Below are 12,622 nucleotides of genomic sequence, written 5' to 3' on the forward strand. Positions count from 1 at the left end.
GTGATGACCCTGTTTCTTAACTGACTGAAGGATGCATCATATGAAAAGAGACAAGTTGTGCTGTAAAATGAAAGTATTTGCAACTGTTCTGTAAAATAATTGGTCTTTAACATTAAGCAGAGCAGGCGCCATGCATGTAGCAAAGGTAGCAATTTACCTTCATTATATGCGAATCAGGATAAAAAACCTCAGGATTCCTTTGGGCTAATTACAAGGTGTTAATAATAGCAATATAATGGCAGCAATTTTCGTACTTTGCCCACACATATAATCTGTTTGAGTGCCTCATAGGCTTGCCTCTGAGTTTATATAAAGCCAACTTAGTCTCCAAATATGTTTAGTAATTTAGATTTTACATTACGTCTCTGTTTAGTGTCTGTTTTCTCTGATATATGATTGTTGGTTAAAAAAGTAATGGCCAAAGGCAAGTCAAGACAAGACATGTCAAGTCTCTTGTATTTGTTTCTCTGCTGGTAACTCACATTCCAAAAATGTCTCACAGCAGACAAGTCTCAAAGTCAAGAGCCACTGACTCTGTGTACTAATATTCCTGTCAATAGATGTCCAAATTTTACATTTGATGTATAAATGAACTGACCAGCTCTTATGAATTTCACAGTTATAGGACCTCACAGTGGATATTTTTTAACGATCCTGGATAATGTTTATTTTTCTTTTTGTACTTTTAATATCCTCTCAATAACTTCATGCAACAGGACATAGAATGTGTTTGAACTTCCAGAAAAATGCTCAGGTCATTAAGGTTGTAATGTGTCTAGTCTATATTATAGTAATTCTACACTAATAATAACATATATATGTGCATTTTGATATCTTTATAATAATATGTTTAAACTATATTAGCTTCCATGGTACAATACTAGATTTTCGGTTCTTTGATTTGTGCAAAATTCAATCAAAGCTAGGTAAATTACTGTGCTAATTCTAATCAATTGCAGGCATCATATTTGACCATGTTCCTCCATCTGTCCCAGCTGATTATCCTTGTAATTATTACTTTAAAGTAAACCATACGTGAGACTCCTAAACACACATGTGCTGGATGTGTCTTGTACTTGTACCTTCCGCTCTGCATTCCAACTCAAATGTTGTCCTGCCAAGGGTCATTGAAATTAAATTGTACTGTGATATCAAAGCCAACATGCACTTTATATGGGAAGTATGGTAAAGTGGAAGTAGACCACACGATCCTGCAGTAATAAAACAGAAATCTGCATTTCTATTCCTGTTAGATTTATTTGCTTACTTCAGAAACTGAAGTGGGACTGTCTTGATATGTATTTAGATCTGCTTTTGTCATGAGAACTTAAAAGTGGTCAAGAGTTGATATAAGCATACTGAAAACTATGAGAGTTATGCCCAGAGGCATGCCTTTAATGTAGCATACACTGAATGAAAATGAAAGCACTACAGAAAATACAATTTCTATGTTTTATTAAAGACTTACTACTATTTATTGAACGTGAGCTTTCAATTGGGAAACAGTTAAATTGATGGCTTTCATTAGGGAATAATGAAATGTCTATTAGCCACACGCAAGCCATGGTTTCTTGTTGGACAATGGGTATCAGATGGGTTAGAAAACTTTGTCTGATCAGACTTCTCCTGATAACAACTGGAGGTTTCTGCAGTTTGCCTCCCCGACCTCTGTTCATGGGCTTAAATACAAAATTACTTCTTGTGTTTTGGAATGCCTGAAGGCATTTGGAAGGTGTCTGCATGTCCGATTGTCCTGTATTGACAATTTTTTGCTGCTTATTGAGCAATTAGTATCAAATTGCAAAGGAAAGAGGCTGGGTGAAGTTGCTATACTCCAGAAGAAAGTGATCAGACAGTTTTCGATACCTCCCTTCTAGATATTAAAGCTCTATTGTATATGCTTAAAGATGTATCAAACACATTGTGAGGCTGTTAGATGGTACTTGTATATCTAACTAATGTATATGGCACGTTTAACTGGGGTGCTATATATAGAAATTTAGTAAGTTAACATGTGACTGAAAACTTATGCTGGAGATAAAGGAAACAAAAGCTGCTAAAACAGAGTACATGATCTGAGGTGTTGCAACTATGTGCCCAACAAAATAATTGAAGCACTGATCAGAGTGCTTGACCTATTCTTGACCTGTCTACCACAGTGAAGATGCATACTCATCCAATTCCTTGAGATGCATAACTTGTTTAAGTGGGTTTAAGGATTCTTGGCTAACTATAAACAATTTAAACTACTCTTACATGAAAATAGATGCCACTTGTAAGTGACTCATACATAGTCCTGATTTTTGCTAGGGATAGAAAAGCAGTGTAGATAGTAATGAATGAACAACAGAAGCTTTTGCCAGTAGAGGGATTTTTTTCACAGCAAGTAAAAGAAGAAAATCTGACTAAGTAGCGTAGAACATCTGATTAAAGTGGAATCAGTTGGTATAGTAATATGGGAGCTGCCATTGTTGAGTTGGACATGGATGAATCAAAATTTGGATGGCTCAATGGGGCCCAGACAAATGTTGATCCATCTATGGCCATTCCTGTTCCAAAGAAGCTGATCGAATGATCAGGCTTGTTTGAAAAGTTTCCTTCAATCAGGAGAATCAAAGGAGTCCCCACTGTCAGAATACAATAACACAGCAGGGAGGATTCCTCCATCGACCTTGCTTGTGTGGACAGGAGAATCCATTTAGCTTTTCATCTGCCCGCTAGCTAATGAAAATTTTTTTTGCAATTTATGGCCAGTATGTTTTTTTTTTTCTTTTTTTTGAGATTCATACTTACCTAGGTGGATGCAGCTTCAGACCGATGCTGCAGCTGTCCCCTGGTTGCTCTTCACTGAGAATCGAGCCACCGAACACATCTGATGTCTTGGTTCTTGCTCCTCCCGGAGCAAAGAGCTACTCACTGTCAGTGACATCTTTATATTATATACTAACAAGATTCTTTTTAGGATTGTCCCTTTTTTCACCATAGGAAAGAAAAAGTAGTTTGTATATTCATAAACTCCTGAATTGTGGAAGCTGTGCCCCAAATGGACAAAGCACTTCTCACAAATATTACATGTAGGCTCTCTGCAGTTGATCTTTTCCCTATGACTGGCTTGTTCTGCATTGTGTTTCTGCATTGTGTGGAGGTGGCCATCTTGGTAGACGAGCAGGGCTTCGTCTCCTAATGTTAGAGCTGCCCCATGATGATTAGTGATTACATGACTGGTTGTGAATTATCCAGAAGCAGCAGCAAAGATGAAAGCACTGATCCACAGAATGAATGAAGCAGAACTGGGTGATCTTTGCAATTCACAGGTCCTCAGCTACAGCCATCTTGGTAGCGGAGCAGGACTTTGTCTTCTAATGTTAGAGCTGCCCCATAATCTCTAGTGATCACATGATTGGTAGTGAATTATCAAGAAGCAGCAGCAGAGATGGAAGCACAGATCCACTGAATAAATGAAGCAGAAGCAGGGAGATACTTGCAATTCACAAGGCTTTAGCTACATTTTTTTCCAGCAAAGAGAACAGTAAGTGGCAAAGTAGTGACCAAATGACCAAATCTAATGCCAACAAGAGATCACAGGCAGCAGTGCCTTAGATGATGACAGGGAGTGCTCTCCTATTTTCATGGGGAACTAGTTTTTTTCCAGGTACTACTTAGGAACAATTATAAGATAACAGATCATGACTTTTGGCTTGAGGTCCACTTTAACTGAAAAGTTGGATGTCCAAGCCATTAGTCACAAAATAATGATAATTAAAATAAACAAATTTCCAATTTTTCATGGGAATTGGTGAAACATAATTTTAGTCATCCTTATCAATTTTCATCATTCAAACTATTTTTTTGCATGTGTGAATAAATACTTACATCTGGGAATAAATAAAATACAAACAAGTAGTAAATAAAATTTGTTTGCAATTCTCCTGTGTGGGGGTTGGGCAGAGATCATAAGAAACAAAAATGTTGCTTTAAAAAAAGTAATAATCAGGGAAATTCACTTAAAAATGTAATCTGAAGAAAAATAATTAAAGCACATGATACAGCTGTAGAAGAAGAAGGAAAAAAAGTCCTTATTTAATTTGTAGAATAACAGAGATCAATAAACATTGTTTATTTAATTTGTATGAGAAAGGAAGTCCATTGAGTACTCCAATTAAGATGCTCTCTAAAGAAAATCATATGGGGCACATTAACAATATGAGTTAATAGAGAAAAATGAACTTAATACAACAATGCTTTGGGCATTACTAAACTTACTTGGCACTCTGTTTTTAATTTTTTCCCTTGTGTCATTTTGCAACATAGTTATCGAGATTGGACAAAACTGTTCTTTCTTTAGCTGTATGATGAACAAGTCGCAGCATCTAGACAGAATGACTCCATGATATGAGCTGAAATGTAATTACAATAATGACTTCATTGAATGCCTTTGTTTATGTTGATTCTGAATATTTAGGTTCTGTGGTTTTTACTCAGGAAAGAATAAAAACAGCCCTAATTGGACTGAAGCCATTGGTAAACAGCCACCTTCTTGCCTACAATAATGTAAGAGGTGTGTCATTAAAAATTGATCTTTTATAGCTAACAATCAGTTAAATGTTTTCTAGCATGAACTTTCTTCTCTTGATAAATAATGCAGATATGCTCTTTGACGTGTCAAATCAACTATAAAAAGTCAACTATCACCAAAAAAATATTGTAACATTAGATGATGCAGCATATGCTATCTTTACCACTTCAGATGGCATCTGTTTTTTTTTTAGTTCTACTTTTATTTTAAATTTAATGTAAAACAAGTACAATGTATTTTAGTTGCTGCTTTACACAACTACTATTTCAGCTGTATCCACATCAGCAAATAATTTGGAAGTGGGATGCTCTGAATAGTAATATTTGAAAAGAAACACATTTTCGAATTACAATAGTGTTGAACAGGTTAATTAGGAATCTGACTCTTTCCACTTTCCACTCTAAGATTAATGTAGTTTATTGACCAGATCTGGCTCTATTGCTTTCCTCCAATCGCATTAATGTAGCTGATGTTGGCATTAGGAATACGCAAAAATGGGATTTCTTATTTATCTGGAATTTTACATATTTTTTCAACAAAATTTCATTTCATTTCTTGGGGGGGGGGAGTAAAAGTTTATGTAAAGATAAAATATTTTTTTTCAATTTGGGGGGGGGGGGGGTTAGACTCTTTTACAATGTTTATTGCAATCTGTGCCACCATTGAGGAGATATTTCCCCTTAATTTGTTTTTGGTGTGGGGGGACCATTAACCATATGTCATCAAGAAATAAAGTGGAAAGAAATCCTACATTTTAGAGCTGCCTCCAGATCTCCCCTGAAGTCCCCATCATGACTGCAATATATATATATATATATATATATATATATATATATATATATATATATATATATATATATATATATATATATATATATATATACACACACACTAAAGTGTTTTTGTTGTTTTTTTAAGGTGAAGAACTATAAATAAATGAAGGCTACAAAAGCTATTTCCTGTACCTGCTCTTAAGTAAAAAAAAAAAAAACTCCTCATTACTTTACTTAACATTTTGTTTACAGAAATACAGCACAGACAGCTGGGTAAAGTACATAAAATTTAAAGTATTGTTACATAAACAATACAATACATAACAAAGACAAAACAGTTAATAAAACAAACTAAACTACCCTAAAACACCCCAAAGCACCCTCCAAAAAGCACACACCTTTTTTAAATAATAAGGAACAAGGAACTTGCCACTAAACATAACAGATAATAAAATTAAAAGTTTCTGTTGAAGGTGAAATACATTTTGCCAAAACCAATATTCGACATTATGTCTATTTACTATTACCATGTAAGAATTTAGCATTTTGAAACCACTATCTAGTTTTTAGCTTTTTATGCAAGAGCAAATCTGTATTACATGTTCTCTAAAAAAGAAAACTTGAACATTTAGAAAAATGGATGTCTTTTTGAAGGGGTGTATAAAGTGCACTGTATACAGGGGATGTATACAAAAACTAGATTTGGTTCTATATGTCTTGGGCTAATGCTAAACTGAACACATGGGATATTTTTTCACTTGTGCATAATACCTCTGTCACTATTACAGATATAAAGCTATTTATGGTATGAATCTAGATTTAAGCAACAGGAAAGGAAATAATGGAGTTCTTTGAGGATGTTCAGAAATGATCATACAAAACAACATACATAGCAAACAAATGACAAAATGCATGTGCATGAATGAAAATGTCTAATTTAAAAGGTATGCAATTCATCAGTTCATTATTTTGTAACCTACTCTCGTACATTACTATATATGTGTACATGATGTAACTGACCAAGACAGTGTAGAACCAAATAAAAAAAATTAGCTTTAACATTTAGAGTTTGGAAACAAAAACAATAGTTTTGTGTGTGTTTCCTTTAGAACAACCCATTAAAGATTTTGAATGATTTTGAATGATTTTGAATGATTAAATATATTTACAGCCTAATAAAATGTATCTTCAGTTAAATTACTAATATGCCAGTGTGTGTACATTTTCTCAGCTCAATTTATATAAGTGTCAGTATTAATTTTATTACAAAATACCAACTATTTATAGAAGTTCATTTACCAGAAAAATAGAGCAACGGAAATTTCTACTTTGCTAAGTGGATTTTCATTTATCTTAGTGATTAAGATGAAACAAAGTGAACATTAACTATGCAAAGAATACCCCGTTGTGTAAAAGACACAAGATGTTGCTCACACTTGAATGGATAATTGAAGTCAGTACTTTACCTTATTCATTAAACTAAATAAAAGTTCACCTTGTAAACTGAACATGTTGTACTCCATTGGAAAACCAAGGTCAATTATTTTTTCCAAAAGCGATGTAAGAAAAATTGCCAGGGTAGACAAATTCATAACTAATGTATTCGTTTTTTTTACCAGAGCTGTTTAGCATGTGTGCGGATGTGATATCAGTGAAGGGAGAGTGATGTCTACTAAACTCCAATTCAATTCCAACCAAATTCAGAACTTGAGGAAGTTTATAGGGTAAGAAGATAAAAGGGTAAAAGAGGGTAAAAGATGTTCCAGGCTTGCCCCCAAAATTTAAAGTCAGCAGCTACAAATACTGTAGCTGCTGACATTTAATAGGGAACTTACCTGTCCATACGTCCAGCAGCGTCCTCACCCAAGCCGGTTCTTCAATCAGCTATTGGGTGCTAGCAACGCCATCCTTACTAAGGGAAACCGGCAGTGAAGCCTTGCCAGTTTCCTACTGCTCATGCGCAAAGCGCTCTGCACTTTGTGAAGTGTCCCAAAAGGTTGCGGTGCTAGGAGGGGGATCAACTTCAAAACCAGATACCCGCTCCCCCCTCCCCCTAAAGGTGGCAAATGTGGCGGCGGAGGGGGGTAGGAAGATAAGTGGAGCTTCCCCTTTTGAATGGAGCTCTGCTTTAAGGCTGATAATGAGCTCTTGCCACTGGTACACTTTGTTGCCATGTATTCTTGTGCAAATACATATAGATTGTGTAACTAAATATGGTCAGCACGTCATAACCATTTTGAATTAATTTTCTGTTTACCGTATATGTATGCTTCTTATGTTTAAATAGCTTGATAATTAAAGTGTTTGTAAAGCCAAAACTTTCTTTATTTTAATTGTGAATGGAGCTAGTAAGTTTTAAGACCCTTGTCAGATTTTTATTGGTAAACACAAAATGGCCAACAATACGTAAAGACCTCAAAACTCTTATGATGTCTTCACATCAATAAAAGCATGTTCAATGCATAGAAGACATAAAAAACACTGACTTTTCAAGGACACTATGACCCCCTTTCTTAATCTTAAAGAACAGGACCATGGTGTCTCCCAAATCCCTGTGTTTCATGTCTTGGTCATTTTTGTGTTTGGGATTCACAGTATCACTGTTGGCCATACACCCTTCCTGAAGGTGTTTAAAGGTATGGTGTGGGATAGATTGCTATTCTTGTCCCAGCAGGGAGTATTCACAGTAAAAGGGGTTAAGGGGAAATTCGTTCAATGGAAACACCTGTCCCAGGAACAACTAGGCTAAGATGGGATTTATTTTAGCTTTAAAGAGATTTCTTCTTACTGCATGTTTTGTCTTTGGGGCGGTAAATTATAGGAGATCTCCACAAAAAAGAGAACAACAACAAAAGAAACCTAATGAGGTTCTAAGCATTTAATTCTCCAGCTGAAACTGAAAAAAAGAAGAAAGATTTAAGCTGGCCATACATAGATTTAAATTTGGTTGGTTCAGTAGGACCAGCAAAACTTTGATCCATTTAAGGCCATTTCCATTCAAGAAAAGTCAATCTAATGATTGACTTCTCTTGAACCGACTTGTTAGAAAATTTCCCCTCAATCAGCACTGCAGCCAATCGGTTGTAGTGCTGATCAGTGGATTTTGACAGTGGAGGAGTCCCCGTTGTCAGAAAACAATAACACAGAAACGAGGATTCATCCATTCTTCTCACTTGTGTAGATGGGGGCATTCATTCAGTTATTTTTTTTTGATCGACCTACTAACATAAAAACATAAACAAAAACGTCTATGTCCATTTTAACTTTTCACATCCCTATAAAGGCAAACTTACTATGGATTCTGATACAATGGTAAGACAATAGTGGTACTCTTGGACTAGTAACAGGTTTTTCAGCTAGTTAGTGGATTCAAGTATATTTAAAGCCCAGCATTTTTTAGTTTTGAAAACAGTGTGAAGGATTTGAACCCATGTTAGGTCTTTATTGCTAAATCTCCACTGGGAAGATGTAATCTTTCTATTTATCACGGTGACCACTTTCACTGGGATTAAAATGAGGAAAAGTAAAAAAATAGTGAGGAAATCTTCCAAAGATGACCCATTTTCAGGTAACATCTGTCTAAGAGAGAATTTTCGCCACATTTGAAGGATCTAGTTTCACCTACTGCTATGTCTTCAAGACAGGAAATCATGAGAAATCTCCCCAATAGGCAAAAGATGGCAAAAATATATATTGGTGCCTCCAAATACCCCCTACACTACCCCAAATAAAGAAAAGATTTAGTTTTAGATATACTTCTAAAGAAAACCTTTTATTTTTTTAAAGCAATAGTGTCTTTTAATATTTGCACATCTATATACACCCACTATTAACTATCTGGCAATGCCTAGGCCTGCTTAATAGGTCATTTAGCGTCTGGGCATTGCACTGTGGGTTCAAAGAGCATAATCTCCACATTAGGAAGTGGAGACACTTGAGAGGAGCTTAAGTGGTGCGGGATGGGCACATTGCTTTCAGCCACCAGCTATAACTATTAATTTATTATGTCAGCTTCCCATGAGTTTAATTAAAAGTACCTCTAAAGAAAAAAATGCCTTTATTCTGGTGATGAGCAGTCATTAAATGAGATTCAAGTTACTAAAATATCTAAATTGGCAGCCTGACAGACAAAAGCACAAAGAGCAATTAAATTTGGTTCACCTTTGTGTACAGAGACCATTTTACAAGGATGTTAGGAGTGGGTTTATAAAATTTACACCAGTGTGTGAATATGACTCATTTACAGAACTTGTGTCTTAAGCAAAACATATTGCAGCAACTCATAGTAACTGTAGGGACCCTTCCTGAAGCTGTAGTGCCTCAAGTTTAATTTTAGTGTTTACAAATAGGCTGTAGCCAGCCTGAGTTTTGTTTATGTTATTTGAGTCGATCCCAAGTCTCTCCTAAGCACCAAAACATTATTTGGTTCTACCTGCTACTTTTAAGTGTACTCCAGTAGGTAGAGTGAGAACATACAATATATTGGATTATGAATATGTATTCTGCCTTGGCTAAACACTTTGGTGTTTATGCTAGTAATGTTGGAAGGGAAATAGAATAAATATTTCTAAAGACCTTATAGATGGATCCCTGAATTTCTGCATGTAGCAGGTTCCAGTCCTTCCCTTAGGCTAGGTTCACACCTATGCGAATTGAGTGCGTTTTAAACCGCATCTAATTCGCAGGACATTTCAAAATACATTGTTTTCAATGAGGCTGGTTCACATATGTGCGATGCATTCGCACTGCGTATTGCCTCCAAACCGCATGCGGTTTTTATGTCTTGCGGTGCGGCTCAGGTGCGAATTCAGTCCTATTATCTTCTATGGGTACGCATCTAATTCGCACATGTGTTCAGTTCTCTGCAGGAGTTTCTCTCATTCAGCTCAATACAATTCTCCCCCACTCTCCTCTCACCCGGAAGTTCTCCCAGGTCTCCAAATTCGCACCTGATCTGCAGCTAAACCGCAGTTGATCTGCAGAACACCCTCTAGAGAAATCTGCAACGACAACGCAGCTCAAAAAAGCAACGCACTAGTGTGATTCCGGCCTCACAGTCCTGCTGCCTAGGGAGGGTGCATCTAAAGAAATGCTGTGAGGCTCCATGCCTGATGGAGGAAGCCATAGACAAAAGAAGAGTGTTTCCCTAACTGCCTTTCTAGACCTTTGAGTGCCTCAAACTGACCTGTGAGAAAGGCCTGAAGAGTCCTAACGTGGTCTATGATAAAAAAAAATGAATTTTCTTTAAGGTAGTGGCCCATCTGAACATTCAGAGTTTACATTAGCTTGTAGCAGAGTTAATAATCCTTTCCTGCCTGTCCTGGAATTCCTATAAAAAGTCCTGAATGCCAGGGATAGGAAAAATTGTCCGTTTACAAGACCATTGTGATGTCACAGTGGTCACATGACTGGGAGCTGGTCCCGCCATCTACCCATTTTTTAATAAAACAAAGAGCTGTCTTTCCCAACTAAATTTTTGTGCTGGGAGTGCACAATGAGCTTGCTCTAATCACAAAAACATTGGCCACTCATTGTCGCATATGTGCAATGTGCACCGTGTATATATATATATATATATATATATATATATATATATATATATATATATATATATATATATATATATATATGTGTGTGTGTTATGCATGCAGCAAAAGATTAAGAGATCTACATTTATCTGCGTCAGAGGCATAAAGACACCCTCTCTCTGAAAGTTCATTGCACAAATCAATTACAAAATGACTAAAACCACTAAAACCTAATTATCACCATTGGTGTATTGGTTTGTTAAAAGCTTCAGCTATAGTGTAAGTCACCACAAGGAAGGTTGTGTTTTATTGTGTGTTAAACCCCATGTCTTAATGCTCATGAAGCTATCACATGATATACATGTGCATTGCTATTTATTTTGAATGACATCCCAATGAATTAGAACAAAAAAACTAGCAGATGTGAATGCTTTGTGCACTGTGATGCACAGTATTGCTAAAAAATACTGAAGATACTTTTTTTAATGCATTGAGAAATGTGAATCTCTTACAGATTTATTTATTTTATAAACTTACACAAACCCTACACATATATGACCTGTGTAAATTAAGAACAAATAAAATGGGTTCACTTCAAGCATCCAATCAGAGTAAGTTTAATTTAAGTCAGTTTACATGTTCGTGAATCAGGTATATGTTCACTCTATTTGACTTAGCTTAACATTTTAGTAGATTCCAGGGGCACAGTGAATACAGCCACTATCTTGAAATGAACAAGATTCAACTTTAGGATTCAAATTTGGGAACATGCATTAAAGTTAAAATTAAAGTTAGGTAACAGTCAAGGTCGACCCGGAAAGACATAATCAGACTAGATATGACAAAAGACCCTAAAACGTATCTTCATAAAAACTTCAAAGAGCGGCTTCAGCCACAATGAAAATCACCAGAAAAGGTCTACAGCCCCCATTCACACTATCAGTTTTCCTGCAGGTTTTTCTCTTCAGGTTTACCAAAACCATGTAGTGCAAGGGCCTGCCTGATTGCGTACAAATTGAAACTCTCAGTGTATGAGACACACGACCAGTTTCCTCGGCAGAATCCATCAAGAAACTTGGTGGGAGAGTTTTTTTGCAGAGGAAACTGGTCGTGTGTACATTTTTTATCGAGGAAACTGTCGAGCCAAAAAGAGAGCAAGTTCTCTTTTTCCTCGGCAGGAGTCAAATTGGCTCGTCGAGTTCCTCGATGCTTGCTCATAATAAAGTATGAGACGGGAGTAAAAGTAGCATTTGTAATGGAGAGAACACATTTTTAAAGCTGTAACAGACTGAAAAGTGCAAATAGTCTCTTACCAAACCTTTACTTAACACGCAAACACATGAGATTAGCAAAAGCAGCCCCAAGAGTTGTGCAAGTGGAATCGAACTTCCCCTTCCGTCCTATGTGTTGTAGTCACCACGTTTGAGAACGAGGAGATTTTGTCTTGACTGTGTACGCAAAGCAAGCTTGTCGAGTTCCTCGACAAGCCTAACAAGGAACTCGACGAGGAAAATTATGTGTTTCGCCCGACGAGTTCCTCGGTGGTGTGTACGAGGCCTATGGGGCTTAATATGCATTTCCTGCTTGCTTTTCTGTTTATTTTCTGCAATATTACTGCACAAAAGTTTAACTTCCAACATACTTGGACAAACCATCTAATGAAAGGTAGTAGATAGAGGAGAATGAATATAAATGTAAAACATTTTATTTGTACCATTTTTAACACTTAAATGTACTCTTTTTTG

This window comes from Rana temporaria, chromosome 3 (assembly GCF_905171775.1).
Source record: "Rana temporaria chromosome 3, aRanTem1.1, whole genome shotgun sequence".
In the NCBI taxonomy this organism is placed as follows: Eukaryota; Metazoa; Chordata; class Amphibia; order Anura; family Ranidae; genus Rana; species Rana temporaria.